The sequence below is a fragment of the Panthera onca genome, chromosome D1, assembly GCF_046562875.1.
Source record: "Panthera onca isolate mPanOnc1 chromosome D1, mPanOnc1 haplotype 2, whole genome shotgun sequence".
In the NCBI taxonomy this organism is placed as follows: Eukaryota; Metazoa; Chordata; class Mammalia; order Carnivora; family Felidae; genus Panthera; species Panthera onca.
The window spans coordinates 29,503,312-29,516,763 of record NC_138348.1 but is presented as its reverse complement, the minus strand read 5'-3'; the positions used below and the strand labels follow the sequence as shown (position 1 = coordinate 29,516,763).

At 33.1% G+C, this 13,452-nt stretch overlaps 1 protein-coding gene and 1 pseudogene across 7 annotated transcripts in view; one reads left to right on the top strand and one right to left on the bottom strand.

Annotated features, from left to right (window-relative positions):
- IMMP1L (inner mitochondrial membrane peptidase subunit 1) overlaps window positions 1-13,452 on the bottom strand; it is an 82,243-nt gene that overhangs the window by 47,242 nt on the left and 21,549 nt on the right. For 2 of the 7 annotated variants that reach the window (XM_078433349.1, XM_078433347.2), the window contains one exon: window positions 3,745-4,005. The exons of the other annotated variants lie outside the window; for them this stretch is intronic. The gene's annotated coding sequence lies outside the window, so the exon portion shown is untranslated. The remainder of the gene's footprint in view (window positions 1-3,744; window positions 4,006-13,452) is intronic. 7 annotated transcript variants of the gene reach the window in all.
- On the top strand, window positions 3,819-12,855 carry LOC132660648 (lipid transferase CIDEB pseudogene; annotated as a pseudogene).

Sequence of the window (13,452 nt, the reverse complement as noted above, 5' to 3'; positions counted from 1 at the left end):
ATATTAGCATTTAAAGAAGTGTTCACATTAACGAAAGGTGAGGACAGATGAAGAAGAAAACTCCCAGCCATCATAGTTTTACTACATTTACCTTAATTTGGACAAGAATGACATTCCTGAGACTTCTGTGATTTCTCAAATTTAAAAATATCTACACAAAATACATTTTCCCATATAATGATTATACCTAAAATAACTGAAAGATATATGTCCGTTTCAGACCCTGAATGGAAGTTATTGTGACAAGAAGAGAACAACAGACTCGCTAAGACATGGATGCTGAATGGTGTACTCTGCTCAAGAGCTAAATAATTCACTCTTACACAGCAGCCTCTCCCATCAAAGTAATTCAAATTCCTGCCATTTCAAAATCACCTTCAGGGCTGCTCAAGAATTGTTCAAATCCATAATGTTAAACCTACTGTAAGAGTTGTGCAGAGGCTATTTTTCTAGAACTACAGAGTTCTGATCCCCATAATCTATGAAGACTTTATTTGAACCGATTTATTTTAATGCATTTCCAGAGGAAATAAATGCCTTCACTTTAAGGTTTAAAGTAGTGAATATTGCTTTGCCTGTGACTGCAACATCAAAATTATCTGAGAACCTAATTCAAAAACCAAACTCCAAAAACAAACTCCCAGGCTCCCATCATAGAGTTAATAAATGAAAATCTGTGGAAGCAAGGCTGCAGAATCTAGTTTTAATAAGCTCCCAGGAAGGAAGCCCTATAAAGGACTTTATGCTGTCATTTGAGACCACTAAGACAAACTCAGTATTTTCAGGAATTTGACAAAATTTATCCATTCATTAATTTTAAACTGAATGTTAACTTTGGGAGAACTCTATAAATTTCATCATCAAACTTTATCATGCTAACATTGCAATGATTTTAAAACCTTCAGTGTTACTTTCTGAAGTTCACTTCTTATATATATCCAAAATCAAAACTCATTTTATATTTATAAACCATAAGCAGTTAACACTTTTAACACAAATAACAGCTTCCAAAACAGTGAAATACCAAAACCATCCCATTCATCCACCAATAATCCCCCAATGATTACATATGATCCACCTATTTCAGAACAATATACAAGTTGTACATGTGAGTTGAAGGGTACTCATTCAAATGGAATAATATCGGGGAGCCTGGGTGGCTCAGTCAGTAAAGCATCCGACTTCAGCTCGGGTCATGATCTAGCAGCTTGTGAGTTTGAGCCCCGCGTCAGGCTCTGTGCTGACAGCTTAGAGCCTGGAGTCTGCTTCCAATTCTGTGTCCCTCTCTCACTCTGCCCCTCCCCCACTCGTGCGCGCTCGCGCGCTCTCTCTCTCTCTCTCTCTCTCTCAAGAATAAATAAAACATTTTAAAAAATTTAAAAAACAGGGGTGCCTGGGTGGCTCAGTCGGTTGGGCGTCCGACTTCAGCTCAGGTCACGATCTCGTGGTCCGTGAGTTCAAGCCCCACGTTGGGCTCTGTGCTGACGGCTCAGAGCCTGGAGCCTGTTTCAGATTCTGTGTCTCCCTCTCTCTCTGACCCTCCCCCGTTCATGCTCTGTCTCTCCCTGTCTCAAAAATAAATAAACGTTAACAAAAAATTAAAAAAACAAAAAAACAAATGGAATATTATCATTTAGCATTATCATAGGTTAGCTGTCACTGTGCCAGTCTACAGTTCATGTATGGCCCTTTGGAGAGATATCAAGTCTCATAAATTGTTGAAAAAGAAAAAAGAGTTTAGAATCTCTTAAATAATCAAGAATTCCTATGATTCCCATCCTGCTTTTGTTACACCTGACTTACTCCTTTTTAAAAATTTCTTCTCGTTTCTCTCAGTCTAGATCCCTTTCTCTTAAGTCCAAAATCACCTGTTAACTTCTACTAATATTATCAGTCACCTGTGCCAATAAATCTATTATTTGTAGCTTCTAAAGATGAGTCAAATTTCTGATAAGTTATCAATAAGGTATTAAATTCACATGAATCTACCTAAAAAGAATGTGTATCATTGAGAAGACCTTGTATGTTTACAGTGAATTTAATTAAGATGAGTTTATTTGGGGCTTTCCAAAAGAAATAACCATCTCTAATCTGCCTATGAACAGAGAAGGAAAAAATACTCTCAAGAGCCATTCAGTAAATAGCTGATTTAAAAAGCAGAAAAGTAAATACTATGTTTAATAAAAGCTTTGAGACAAATTTTTTGAAAGGAAAGCCATTTTAAAAAATAATTATAAGATATTATTAACTACCATAAAAAGTTACCCTGAGAAAACGCACTAGCTGGCAAAATAATTTGAAATTACACATAAACCAAACAGTTTGTATTTAAAATATAAGTGATTATGTTATCAGGATAAGAAAAAGAATTCAGTCTACATATTCCATGGATAGACCTTTCCACTGTGATAGAATTTTAAATGAATACCTTTTCAAATAGTAAAAATACAAATAGAAGGCTAAAAACTTCCTTTATAAACTAACATAATGCAGTTCAGTAAAAATATTGTTAAGCTTTCTCATTCATTTAAAATGTGACAGCAAATGAAGAAACACATTTTGGAATACAATAGCTTGAAATCAGTTTAAAAAATCAATTAATAATGACAAGTTTGCTAAGTAGGTTTAATCAAAGATCTCTACATAAATTTATTACCTATTGATTTTTCTAATAAAGATCTCCTATGAAGAATAAAACATACTATATGTAAATAGAGGCTACAAGTAAATCAGTGCATTGTGCATAATAATTAGATTTTAATAATTCTTATAGTTGTAAAAATTATTCACCTATACATAGTTAAATTTTTATATTAAGATTAAGGTTTTATAATTTTTTTAATAAAAAGCTACTAAATCAAAAACAATAAGATAAAAATCAAGTTCTATGAATAAATATTTTAAAAGTAAGTACTCTAGGATCATAACACTGACAACACTAATTATCTTTTCTAGTCTTGGCAGTTATGTTGCATACTGTTTGGGTGACTGATGGGATAATTTCACTTCATTTTCTTTCAGTTTATTCTGGACCATGTAGGAGAAGAATATTAAAATAATTAACACCTCTAAACAAAGTACTTGATAAAGTTTTTAGTTGACATAAAATGCTTAAAAAACAAAAACCTCAATTAACTAATACATGATTCTAGAGCAAATAACTAAACCTCTACCTGCTAAAGGAAAACTTTCACTAAGAATTTCTGATTTTAAAAAATGTCACTCAGTATTAATATCAGCTATTTTAGGATTTTTATATATTAAAATCATATATTTTCACAGAAAGCTCTTTTCATTGGTTTGAGATAGCATTACCTTAATCATCAAAAATATAAATGTCTATTTTTATACCATTAAAAATGGTTTACCTCGTTAAAAACGTTTAATCAGCAGGAATCAAAGCAGTCTTTAATAAACAGGTAAAACGTATGATGAATTCCTTACGCCTATAGATATTTTGATTAATTTAGTGATAATGACCTTATATCCAAAAGAACACTAAAGTATTTAAGTTAATATTTAATCTCAAATATAAATCTTTACCAATAGCAAATACACTGTCAATCAACTGGAAAAAGTATAAAAGATATTATTAATCAACTTTTTTAGTTGAACATTTTAATACATTTTTTAAGTCATACATATAGTTTATGCACGCCTTATATAATTTATAAGTCGTATAGCTTATAATAAGGCTAAACATTAAAAATAATTAATAAAAAGCACATTCTTTGCCTTGATCACCTGATTTTTTTTGTTGTTGTTGTTTATAAAATTAATCACAGTTAGCAGGGTAGAAATCGCTTTGAGCTTCGTGAATGACATCCAAGAGATGGGAAAGGATTAGTTCTCAGTTGCTGCCAGTTATAGCGCCAGGTGGCTTTTTCTGCAGTGAAGGTGTTACCGATAATCCCATTACACTGGTACTAAATCTTGCAGACATCAAAATTATCACCAAGGTTCCTTTTCATCCCATCCTTTCCAAATGACTGGAAGTCGCTTCACCTGAAAGAAGTCAAATCCACATGCAGCTGCTGTTTTAGCAGGCAGCAAACTCCCTGAGAATGCCAGTCGTGATTCAATTTTGCTGTGCTGGTGGCCCCCTATTCCCTGTCCAATAATACATCTGTTAAAAAATCCTACAGCTACAAATCAAGTTTAATCCTACCAGGGACCTCATGTTGGTCTTGTCTTCCAAAAAGGCAGCAGGTTCTGCTGTCTATCTCTGCTAGCGTCTGGGGAATACCCTTTAAATCCCAGCTCTACTTAGAAGAATAAGCTAAGGATCACAAAACATGACCTCAAAAACCCTGATATGACTATATTCTGACCCAGAGGCATTCATTCTAGGTGAAGATTAGAACTTTGCATAATAAGATTACACAGCAAGTGAATGATATCAAGGGACTATCCATATGCAGCCGCCTGGTTTTCTATAGACAGCCTGTGCTCTGCAATATGCAGTGCAGACGAAAAAGAGCTTGGTCTTTCTAGCTGAAATAAAATAGATTCACATAAATTAGTTGGCCATTTCCAGATTCCTAAATCCCCTATTACATCTTTTATTGACAGCTCCTGTGAGGATAGCACAAATGTTATTCCTTTTTATTCTGTGCTTCTATAACAATCATGCTCTGTAATTGAAATGTACATAGATTATGGCTCGAAATTAACATCTTGTTTGCTGTAATCTTGGATTACAATTGACTGTGTACATAATAAAATTAGGAAATCAATGGATGGATTTATCATCTCCAAGAAACTAGAGGTATTGTTTAAAGAATAGTTTAACATTTTGTGTCAACGCTTTAAATGCAGAAGTCACAGAGAAGTCAATAAAAATTTAAGTGAGTAAAAGGATACAACAGGCATCAGGTAATATCTACATAAAAGTTAGTTTACATAAAAATTAGCTCATTTCCCTCAAAATTTTAAAGTGTTAAAATTTTCAAACGTGAAAGTTCAGAGATCTCCTTTTGAGATTTTCTCTCAAAACAATACTTGAGCAAGAACCAGTTACACAAAAAGTCTCTACTTTTTATAAAGTACATGTAGTGACAGTATTTTATACACATCACCTTGATCATTTTACACTTTAAAATATTTGAATCAATTCAAATCGTCATTCAATGTTTTATAGTTCTTAACTACGTGCTTCTAAAGTACTTAAAGACATTCCCTCTCCTATTTGAATATATACAGAGCATTTAAAATGTATAGAATCCTAGAGAACTTTGTTTTTTTTCTACCAAGTTTAAAGCAGTAGAAGCTCTAAGCAAACTTACGTGAAAAGAGACATATACGTTCCCACAAATAACTATGCAGAAAAATTCTAAGAATGTGAAGAGGAGTTCTCTACTTAAAAAAAAAAATATTAAGATTTGCCATGAGATTCTTATAAAACTAAGCTCCTTGGTATACTTAAAACACGTCTGACAAGTTTGATTTGCCCACAATTGCTGAGGAACATACTACATCCATTACATTAGCCATTATTTCCTTATTATCACAATATATTTAAGCATATCTATACAATATCTGATAAGTAGACAGGAATCAGGTAACATAATTCTGATTTTGTGTATTAATCAGGTAGATATATACCAATAGTATCAGTGGTAGAGCTATAAAAAACACTGTATGTAATTTCAATTAGATAGTCCATGAACATTCTTTGGTCGTCTTGAATAGGATATAGCTAGAAAATTAATGAGGAATGCAAAAAATACACATTTCTGTAGAACTTTAGAGCTACACTGTTCAATAAGGTAGTCATTAGCTATATATGGCTACTAAGAACTTGAAATGTGACTAGTCCAAATTGTGATGTATTGTGAGTATAAAATACACACTTGGACTTTGAAGACATAGTACAAAAAAACACTAAAATAATTCATATTATTGAAAATAGTATTTTGGATATAATGGATTAAATAAAATACTTAAGTGACTTGCACTATATTTCTACTAGACAGCACTGCTTTAGATCATACATTTTTAACAGTAAATTCCTAAACTAACTGAAATTGCACAACTAATAAATACTAAAGCAGAGAGTTATTCTAGAAGAACAAACATTTCAGTGTCAAATCTGATAGATTAGCTTAGAAAAGAACAAAATGCTGTCATTTCTGCCTCTATTTCACATTTCTAGGTTAAGGGTAGTGGGGAGAAGAAGGGACCAACGAGACTGCTGACCACCATGTACCAAAAAAGAACAATATTTTATAGTTACAAAACGCTTTAGTCTATTAAACACAGGTTTTTACAAAAAATATATATACCTTGGGCAACTTCATAAAAGACTAGTAAGTCTATATGTTACCCCTAATTGAATCCAATAGATAGCAACTTCAAAAAAACATGTCTGGATCTAAAAAGGGCCATGGTTTTCTTCTAAAGGACTGTACAATTGTTTATATTCCATTTTTAAAAATACATTATAAGTAATAACTACAGAGATTTGAAGCATGTAATAAAAAGCATGTAATGCTTTTCCATTAGTCTTTTCATTGTATACACCAATGTAGGTTAAAAACTCCATTAATTAAGGTTTTACAGAAATAAGAAAGACTACAAATAGTTAAAATATAAAATATATACCTAATTTAATTCAAGAAAGTTAATGGCAGATTTAGTATGGCCAGACAATTGATGTCATACAATTAAAATACAAAGCCTGTCTTTGTCACACACTGGAATATTATTCCAATATAAACAATAGTACATAAAGTATTAACTCATTTAAAAGTTGCTTTTTCATAATTATTTCTTTATAACATTTATCTAAAATAGTAAGACTAATCATGAAATATGAGTATGAATAAATAACATGGATAAAATCTAAATTAATTCTTTACGATCCAGCCATGTCACTTTTTCCTAATCTTTCAAAATTATATAAGTTCTTTCCTTTTCTGGTAACAAGTATCACACAGACACACACAGACACAGAGACACACACGAAAACAAAATAATAACAATAAAAAAACTTTCTAACCATCAATATATGAGTGTAATGATATTCAGTCTAAGTTAATCCCCAGACATCCAAATTCATGAATAAAAATTCATCAGTTTTAAATACACTGAGCCTATTAAGCAAGAACAAAAGCATATGCACAAAAGAGCTTTTAATATATTTCAAAGCCCAGAAGAGCCATGGTCTCATTAAAATTATAAATTACACAAACATGGAATGAAGATTCAAACTGCAGTGCAGCTAAGCAGATTACAGAAAACCCCGCGTTCCATATGATAACACACCATGGCCCTCCCAGATGGGGGCTTGGAACAAAAAGGCCATCACCACAGCTAGGGAAAACCTCCTTGTGATCTCTGGTTTCTGTTCAGCAGATGACAGCCAAATAATATGTTGATTATTCTGTTTGTGCTGCTAAGCTTGTAAGATGGAATAAAAGCGATATGATCTATTGTGAACCCAATGCTAATGTGTTGCTCCACTCATAAATAATATACTGAATTTATTTTGAAACTATCTTTTATCTAAATTTCAGTTTTTAAATGCATGAATTAAAATAAAAGCCAGGATAAAATAATATTTAATTTGATGCTTTAAACTAAAAAATGTAATGACAAGTGAAAAATATCTAAGTACTTAGTTAAGAGTCCAGTACAACTGCCTTTCTTTAATCTCAGCACTGTGATCAGAGACAAAATGCATTTTTAAATAGGTAATTACTCTCATTATGAAATATAAATGCAAAATTAAATAATACAATAATCATGAAGTTTACGATATACATTATTAAGATACAAACTAAAACATATAAAACACTTTTCTGCAATATACTAATGGCACATAATCAGAACATGTATCTAAAATATTTCTGAATAATAAAAAGTATCACAGAAGGCCTTAAGAATGTTCATAACTTGGACACAAATGGATGCTCACAAAAAATCCTACTTAAAATAAAAATAATTAAAAAGAAGCTTCTAAAAATAGTTTTCAGATATAACATAGAGAACATCATTTCTTTTTTTATAGCTGTAGAGTATTTCATTGTATAGATATGCCACAGTTCATTTAATCAGTACTCTACTGATAGACATCCTCAGAAGAAATATGCAAATATATTAATCAAGAAATATGTATTAGAATGTTTATAATAGCATTATATGGAAAACCACCCAAATGTCCATTAACAGAATGGATTAAACATATTGTGATATAGTCATATAATGGAATGGAGCTATGAAAATGAACCAACCACAACTTCATGCAATGTAGATGAATAGCAAGACATAATGTTGAGCAAAGGAAACTAGACACAAAAAATTATACTGTGTAATTGTATGTATAAAATACATACATAATGTTTCTTTTCTTTATCTGGGTGCTGGTTACATGGGTGTATTTGGCTTCTGAAAAATTCATTGAGCCATCTACTTTTAATATGTGCCCTTCTCTGTATATATACTTTTCTTTAAAAAGGCAATTTTACACAAAAATAGTATACCAAAATGCTTGTCATAAGAAATTTAGAAACAGGTGACATATATAAAATCTAAAAGTGAAAACTAAGCATTCTTATACTACTTATTTGAATACTCAAATTTTCAACTCAACAGCCAAAACAAATTCCCGGATTCTTTGAAACAGAAGAGCAAAAGCCACACAACCCTATTCTCCTCCCCCATCCCCAAACTCTAATACCAGACTCAGAGGTATCTGGTCTTTCTGTCAGGAATTGCTGCTGCTGCTATATAATAGACCTAAAATAATCTCAGTACGGAACATTTGCCCATATGTTAGAAAATAAAGTAAGGCAGCTTAACATATATGTTTGCCATCTCCCCCTTTGCCTTCAAATTTCATAAACTTTTATTTGCTAATTATGAAAGCTTATTACCTAATTTAATAGAGAACTATTTTACTTCTCAATGAAGTTAAAAGAAAATATAATTAATTCCTTAATATCACTATCATACAAATAAAACTTCCTGATAATACGATAATAAACTAAACAATGTATCTCATTACCTCCCACTTAAATATTTTCCTTTATTTCTATACTGGAATCAACACATGATTACATTACTGTTTTTCTCATATTAAAAAGATACTTTAAGATATAAGCTAAAAGAATAAATTCATAAGTAAATAAGTAAGAAATAAGCTAAAAGAGACCATCTAAAGATTACAGAGTTCAATTTTCATTTGTGTAACAAATACTTATTCAGTGCTTACCAGGATCTGGAGATAAAGGAGTAAAATTAGCTAATTTCTGTGGTAAATGTAGCAGACTTACCCCTTTCTTTCCCACTCATATGATTTACAAATGAAACAAAACTATTTTTAATGAGTAACACATTATTTAAATATTAAGAACAATCTAGACGATACACAGTTAAAGTTCCATCTACTCCATTTTACTCACCCATCCACACATAGGATTTAGATTTTGCATAACCTCCCAGATTTTCTTTTTGCAAATACAAGCAAATAGGAATATGTATTTTTATTTCCTTCCCCCTTTATGCAAAAAGTAATTTACCATACACTGTTTGAACTTTGCTCTTTTAAAACAACAACATATGTTTCAAAATGTTCTAAATCTGCATATAGAAAATACCCTTTCTTTTTTTTTCACGGCTGTAGAGTTTTACATTGTATAGATATGCCACAGTTCACATTAACCAGTACCCTACTGATAGACAGTAGGGGTGTTTCCAATCTTTTGTTACTGCAAAAATGCTACAGTGAAAACTCCTGTACATATAGTATTACATGAGTACACAAGTATATCTGTAATAAATTTCTGGAACTAGTATACAGAGAAGTTTAAATGCATTGGTCTTTTCCTAGAAATTGCCAATTTGTCTTCTACGAGGGTTGTGTCATTTTGCACTTCCACCACTGATGCATCTCAGATGTATCCTAGGAAAACCTAATCCTCTCATTTGGCCTCTAAGATAATTTGTTCATAAGGCAATTGTCAACGATGTTCTAATTGCAAAAAACTACAGAAAGCTCTTTGTTTGTTTTACCCCTAATGCAGAATTAAAATCCGTTCACATAAATTAAAACAAAGGAATTTTCAAATTAAAAAAAAAACAAAAAAACACCTCACTGACATAAGAAATCATCATATTGATGCCTAATGTACTGGGATAGAAACTATCTATCTTTCCTCCCAATTATCTCCTGTCATCTAAAAACAAATATACTCTCCCATTCCAGCTTTTTTTTCTAAAAATTAACATTTAGTGGTTTATAATTGGGTAAGCAGTCAAATGCATTTCACTTTGAAATGAATGTTTTCCTGAGGCATTTAAGTTTTCATGAAACCAAATCCATGTGACTTCTACATTGTCCTTTAAAAAGCTATAATTTCAAAGGTGGTTTAATTTTTATGACTGCCATTTTCAAATGGCAGTGTCAACTAATACACTGTTTTTATTTCAATGTCCATCCTATTAAATATTTTATAATTAGAAAATGCCCACTTAGGTCCACTGGACTTCCCATTTGAAGGAGTCCTTAAGCAAATTCAGTTTCAATATCACTGTTTTATAAGAAAATGTGTACACGATAATTTTAATCCCCCAAATAAGGATGCACCGGTATTTGTAATCTATGTTGCATTTCAATTGTTCAGAAACCAGCCATCAGGTTATCTCAGAACTCCGAAACAAAGTGGCGAATCTAGTTGATGAACCCAAAATAAATTTTAAAAAGCTGGCACACCTTCTGTGCCCTTAGTCAGTAGATGGCAGAACCATACTTAAGCTCTTACCCAAACAATGTTGATTTTAACATTAGAGTCAATATAATGAACAGAAAGCCAAGAAACAAGAATTACCTAACAAAGGTAAAACAAAACATCACATATCACAAGTAGCACATGGGACATAAAAGCCTATTAGTCTAGGACAATTTAGGAGAACAGTCCTATGCAGCAAAAGTCTCTAATCACATAAATTCTGTGAAGTGACTGATGTTTACAATGACAATTCTGAGCCATAAAAACAAACAAACAAACAAACCCTTAAATTATACTCTTTTTGTACTGTTTAAGAAAACAGATGAGTAAACTTTAAATTTTAGAAACATTATGTAAAAATGTTCATACAAAAAAAGTTTTGGCACATAAAAGGATAAGATTCATTTATCTACAAAATAAACAGATGAGAAATATACTATTTGTTAATAATAGCCTAAGGAATGAGGGATTGCTCAAAATAAAATTCTCAAAATTAGGATATACTATAGCTGTCTTTTAGAAAATGATCTATGATAAAGTGTGGTAACATTTGGGGGGCTTCAAACATGGAACTCTCTAGGCTAAGCCAATTCTTGGTGAATAGTCAAAAGAACATCTGATGATTTCTGAAAGCTAGTCAGGCAAATTTTCCACTTAAATGGCTGTACACACTCAAGAAGATATCCTGATTTCACTTTTTAGTTTGTTTTAAGTTGTGACTGCCAAGTAGACAGGTTGATCTGGTTTCTAGCTCCAACTTGCTACATGACCTTGTCCATGTGACTCAATCTCTCTAGCCTTCCTTAGTTTCTTCTTCAGTAAAGTGAAGAAGTTATACAAAATATGACACGATGGTTAACAGACTGAATGCACTAATAAAGTAAACCAAAGAGCTACTACCTTAAGTCTTAAATCTATTTCTTTACTATGTCTAAACATCTATATGTATACTATTTTGATACCATCACAAACTATATGCCACTTTACTGTACATCTAAGGCCTAGTGTAAAAGAAATTATAATCATTTCAGAATCTTTTCCAATGTTTATTATGTGTTACTCTCAGAATATAATAAATTTCTCATGTAATCATTTAAATTAATTTAAAATACCATATAATCAATTATCTTTAACCTGAAAATATATGACTTTTCCACTTCACACCGATAAAAAAACAACATATATGTAGAAGAACGCTCGTGGCAATGTCATTTATAATAGCCAAACACTATCCACCAACAACAGTATGAATGAATCCTGTCATAGTCATTCCAAAGGAATAATATATAATAATGAAAAGGAATGAATATTACATGCAACTATATAGATGATCTCCAAATCGTAATGCTAAGTAAAGGAAAAAAAAATGCATATGATTTCAGACAATGGTGCTCACCAACTGACCCACCCATATCCCATGCTGCCTGGGACCCCACTGAACACCCCACAGCCATTCCAGCATCATATGGTAGCAGGTAAGCACCAACCTGAAGGAAAGCACGAAGGCAGTCATAGTCACCAGTCTTAGGTAAGTATCTAATATGAGCTCTGAGTTTGGTCATAGGGTCCGGATCTCAGCTCCACTACCCCCAGCCACCTTTCTTTCTCTGTGATCAAAGGTGCCAGCTGCCAAGAACTGCTAGACAAGGTGATGGAGACCCTACAGCTGACAGGAATGCTAACACAGGTGCTAGAGGAGGATGGGACCTCCATGGAGAGCAAGGACTTCTTCCAGCTGCTGGAAGAAGACACAGGCCTGATGGTGCTGGAGTTTGGGGAAAGCTGGACCCCAGCAGAAATGGGTACTGTCATATGGGCTGGGCCAGAAGAACCCCAAGCACAGAAAGGACATCACCCTCATCACTTTCAGTGTATATAAGCAAAACCCTTGGGACTTCTTTGGCAGCCTGACATCAAAGCCACATTCTACAGGCTCTACTCCACAAGCTGACTCTAAAGGACTTGGCCCAAAGAAAGTACTCAGGGGAGCTCCTTCAGTTGGACCTCCAAGTTGTCACAAGGCCTGGGCCACATGTTGCTGGGAATTTCCTCCATCATTCACCATTCAGTAGAGGAGGCTAAGCAGTGGCAGCAGCAGCAACAGGGTGGCCTCCATCCCTGCTGAGAAGGAGCTCTGAGCTTCTGCTCCTAAACTTGTCCCAAGAAACACAACGTGTGCACTGTGACAGTATCAGGTTTGGGGTCCTGCAAACAGTGCACACTAGATAACTCACCTGTTTTCCCTCAAAGTCTCTGACCATATTGTGATAGGACCCATCAGCATTAATACCTTCCACCCCCAGCCTATACCCTTTCCTGAAGAATGCTGTCCCTTCCTAGCCATCTTTCCAGCCTCTCACTTACCATGAAAGGCCAAAGCCTGTCCCCAGGCATCCTGATCCCACTCTAATTGCTGCTACATCTAAATTTCTTAGAACCCCTCCTGTCCCTCAGCTCCCCAGGACACTAGAGCGAGTCCTCTTTGACTTTACATTGAGATCTCTAATTCTTTATACCCTTCTCCTCCAAAATAACAAAAACATTTCCAATAAAATTTTAAATTGGTTACAAAAAAATATGTGATTCCATAATGATTAAAAAGAGACAAAAAGTAAACATACTGCTGAGAAATACAGATAAAAATGATAAAAAATTATAGAGAGAATATATAAATAATTACCATGAAAATCAGGACATCGGTTACCTCTAAAGAAAAGGAAGA